General features: G+C 39.6%; 1 pseudogene across 1 annotated transcript; it reads left to right on the forward strand.

The window, feature by feature from the left end:
* The first annotated feature begins 1,413 nt into the window (after nt 1-1,413).
* LOC147636175 (putative pyridoxal 5'-phosphate synthase subunit PDX1 pseudogene) lies at nt 1,414-3,798 on the forward strand (annotated as a pseudogene). Its single transcript, XR_015266497.1, has one exon. The product of XR_015266497.1 is annotated as a putative pyridoxal 5'-phosphate synthase subunit PDX1 pseudogene (transcript).
* The last annotated feature ends 1,010 nt before the right edge of the window (nt 3,799-4,808 follow it).

The following is a 4,808-nucleotide window of genomic DNA, read 5'->3' on the forward strand; positions in this document are numbered from 1 at the left end:
GCATATTTTGATACCCACTAATGCGGCTATCAAGTGCAGGCATTGATTAATGACCTTAGTTGTTATAACAGCTCACCTCATAAGCTGGATAGGTGGACGGGTGTGCAAGGTAGGGAAATAACACTTACCATATGTATTCAAAAAACTAGTTGAAGCTGCAACAACAACTGATATGTAGTTCTAAGGTTTAGATTAAGGCTAACCACCTTCTTACCACCACAACTACTCCCCTCTCTTGCACACCACACATCCTCCACTGCACCCCCTTAGCAGTAGTAAGGTTTAGATTAAGGCTACCACCTTCTCACCACAACTACCCCCTTCTCTTGCACACCACACTCCTCCACTCTCAGGTGCTTTTTTACACTACCGAGTCTAAGATCTAGTTGCTACACATGAGGTTTTAAATTCAAAATCCAAACATGTATACTTATAAAAGGGGAGTGAATAATTGTGTACTTACAAAAGGGGAGTGAACAATTGTGTATTGAATTGTAAAAACAAAAAATAGATGTGTTTTGTGTTGGAATTATCTAAGCCTCAGTGGTGTGGGTTGTGTCTAGGTTGTTTTGGTGTGAACATTCTCTTAGGTTTGAACGTCCCTTATATTAAGGGTTAGGTCAAAAGGTAAAGGCCTTAGTGTCTCTATAAATACATTGGACATAGTGTGAGTATTATCATTCATAATACCATCATTGTGTTCATGTGCAATCTCTCTCATTTGAGTTCTATTGCATCCCTCTCTCTCTCTCTCTCTCTCTTCCATATCCATGTCTACTTCCACACACCATGGCTTGATCTCTCCACCTCTCCTTCCACTCACTCACTCTCTCCTGGACTTGACCATGTTTAATCTATGTACATACATGTTATATGGGTTTTCATAGAGTGACCCCCACCCCAAGGCAAAGAGAGACCTTTTGTGATCTTGTAGAAAAAGGGGAGCCAATCTTGATGTGTGCACATATGAGAGAGAGAGAGAGAGAGAGAGAGAGAGAGAGAGAGTCCAACTATAGCTGAGACGCCGAGAGAGACACGTCATGAATCATACATTTTCAAGGGTCATATTTTCTGCGACGAGTAATAGATGATTTGCTTATGTGGAAGGCTCAAGGCAGTAACAACTGCATTGAAAGAATTACCCCTCGATTCCATTTTGCCCTTTAATTAATGTGGGAACCAAAACTGTGAGACATATTCAGGGAACATCATATCCTCAATTAGGAAACATCATGACTTATATTACACTCAAATTATATATATATATATGTATATATATATATATATATTAAAGCCTCTCTTGGGAAGATAATGACTTGTATTATTCTCTCCAAATATTCTAACGTGTGTGAGGGGCTGATTACTTAAATCATAATATGGGTTGGCACCGTCTTTTATAAGGCGTTCTTGTTGTCGAGCTATACAACGCTTTCTTGCCTTTTCACTCCTTGATAGCCATGCCAGGCTGCAGTTTTCTTCCATTTCTTTGACTTATCTCGCAATATTTTCTTGCCTCGCTCTGCAATCAATGGATCTATAAGAGTCGCTCATTTTAACCCTTTTATTCACCTATAATCTGTTCTCCCTGCCCAAATCATCCTCTGATAGGCGAAATCGTATTCATTTTTGTTCAATTTTAGTTTTCTAAGTAGACCTTAATCGGTCGAGATTAAGGAGCCCTTCAGAAAGCTATGTCTGGGGGAAGCTCTGTGGTGACCCTCTTTGAGAATGTGGATGCGATCAAGTCTTCTTATGCAGTGAAGGTGGGCATTGCCCAGATGCTCAGGGGAGGGGTGGTTATGGAGGTATGCAGCCCAGAGCAAGCCAGAATTGCAGAGGAAGCAGGGGCTGTAGCCGTAATGGTGATTGATAATGATGATAATTATGGTGCTAATGATGATGGTTATGGTGCTGATGGCAGAGTCAATGATGGGTACAGCAGAAAACATGACAAAATTGCTAGGATGGTTGATCCAGATCTGATCAAAACCATAAAAAAGGCCACCACATTGCCTGTGATTGCAAAAGCCAGAATTGGGCATTTTGTTGAAGCCCAGATCCTTGAGCATGTGGGGGTGGATTTCATTGATGAGAGCGAGTCTCTCACGTGTGCAGATGATGTGAACTTCATCAACAAGCATAATTTCCGCATCCCCTTCATATGTGGGTGCTCTAGTCTGGGTGAAACACTTTGCCGTATGGCCGAAGGGGCATCCATGATTAGGACACAGGGCTACCATCATCACAATGATGTTGTGGGCACTCACCATTGCGTCCGTGATGACATCTACAATGGTGGTGGGGATGGTGTTGGTAATGGCCGTGGCCGCCACGATCGTCAGTATAATGTTGTTGGCTGCTGTGAATGTGACAGCATCAACGACGGTATCTGTGGTGGCATCCAGAATGGCCGCAGCAGCAAAGGCAACATAGTGCATGCAGTTGGGCAGATTAGATCTATCTTGGGTGATGCAAGAAGCCTGCAGAGCCTTGAGAGAGAGGAGTTACACAGCTTTGCCAAGCAAATCAGAGCCCCGTATGAGCTGCTCAAGCTTACCAAACAGCTGGGAAGGATCCCTGTCATGGTGTTTGCATATGGGGGCATCGTCACCCCTGCAGATGCTGCCATGGCAATGCAGTTAGGGTGTGATGGCATTTTCCTCGGGTCTCAAGTCTTCCAAGTGGCAAACCCCGAGAGGAATGTGAGGGCATTCGTGCAAGCCGTAGCAAATTACAATGACTCACAACTCTTGGCAGAGCTAAGCACAGAGTATAAGGTGGAAGAGGAGGTGGGTGTACAAGACAGATTGCCCATTGTAAAGCAAGATGAGCCTGCAGAAGAAAACGAAGATGATCAAGAAGGGTTTTCCGTTGCGGTTCATGAAGAGTCTGTAGAAGAGAAGGGAGATGATCAAGGAGGGTTGCTTGCTGTGGATACTGATGAGCCTGCAGAAGAAAGGGGACCTGATCAATAGTTGAAAGCACACTATTTTGTACTCGGATTAAGGTTAAATATAGAAGAGGGCACCATTTACACTTGGCCAATAGGGCTTTATTGATACTTGGGCAGCAAGGGTTATTGCAGAATAAGGCATTTATTGATTATACTTGAAAAGGGTCAACAAAGCCAAGTACAAATCAATTTTGTGCACTTGCCACTGTTGGCTCTTGGCAAGAGTTTAAAGACAGATACATGGGCAACATTAATTTATGGTCAATAATGTAGATGTTGGAGATTATGGCATTTGGGTCGGTGATAAACGTCGACAAGCAAACACAGTACACAAAGTCAGACAAGAAATGAGCATTTACCTTTTTGTTTTCCTTCTACATTGCGGCTTGTCGACAAGCAAACACAGTACACAAGGTCAGACAAGAAATGAGCTTTTACCTTTTTGTTTTCCTTCTACATTGCGGCTTCTCATCAAGCGCTATCATCCAACATGTTTATACAAGAGCACATGCATTCATAGGCATATACTTTTGTAGGCTTGCACATCTACTGGTTAAGTAAGCTTAAGGCTTCAACAATGTTTTCTCATGAGTACTCTTTTCTTACAGTTGATAAAGATTAGGGGGCCATCTTACTCATCCTAGGCACCTTGGTAGATGAAGTTTTGACTCCTTGCATATGCTCCTTGTGTTTAAATAAGGTTCTAGCAACCAGTGTAATCCTCACTTCTTAATTTTCTTTAAAGTTAAGCTTGTATTGCCTCTAAAATCTAGTGTAAATTATTTGTTTTGCAACATTCATCATCATACATCTGCACCTTTGTAATAGCAGGCATGCTTCTTTTACATTGAGATAGAAACCCTTATGGATTTCTCTTCACTCCCTTTTTCCTCATTAGAATTTTTTATTGCGCCATACGATATTTCCATTCAAAACCATAATATTGTAAATCTTGTCCTAAATACATTTGATAGTGTTTTACTTTAATAAAATTTATTTAAATAGGATTTGTAGCATGAAGACATGTAGACCTCCAAGTTTGATCCTAGCTTTTAGATGTTGAAGTTGAGTAATATATACTTACTGAGTCTTTTAAAAAAGTTGGGATTCTCGAAGGTGTCACAATGTAATGTGCATACATAGGATTTTTGTTGTGGAATAAGCAGACTTTATTTCCATTTGTCAAAGTTTTCATTAAATAAAACTTTCTAGTAGTTGACCTACAGGGGTTGTTTAAAGCATATCATATGTATGCATGTATCATATAAATGTCTATGCACACGGGAGAATATTGCATAAAATCTTTAATAACATGCTCCCAAAAACGGGTTCTAGTGTATTTGTATTGGCCAAGATTTTAAGTAGCCCTTATTTTAAAGAATGATTTTTTATATATTTTATTTATAAAATTGGCATATAGTCGAGATTTCAGGAACAAAATGAAGAGTTGTCCTTATTTTGATTGGTTGAAAAATATGTTTTTTTCAATCGTTGGTTCTGTTGGGTGCTAGAGTTTGATTACCTAACACCTAATATAAAGTACTAAAGAGTTACACCAAGTTTTTTTAACTATGTGAAACTTCTAAATACACAATTAATTTGTGAAGGCTATAACCACTTTCCATTCTGGGTGGCATTATGGATTCAATAGTTTAATCTATTAAATACCAAAGAATATTCTTGGAGGAGATTAAGGCAAACCTCTTTTGTAATTGAACAAGACATTATTTTCAAACGATTCTAGCTATACTACAAGAGATAATGTTTTTCTATTTTTCTTTTGAATTTTAAGACTTTTGTAAAAAAGCTAATAATCAATATTTGATGTTGACACTCAATCAAAGCAATCTACTAG

The sequence above is a fragment of the Cibotium barometz genome, chromosome 8 (assembly GCF_041138505.1).
Source record: "Cibotium barometz isolate CiBa-2024 chromosome 8, ASM4113850v1, whole genome shotgun sequence".
NCBI lineage: Eukaryota > Viridiplantae > Streptophyta > Polypodiopsida > Cyatheales > Cibotiaceae > Cibotium > Cibotium barometz.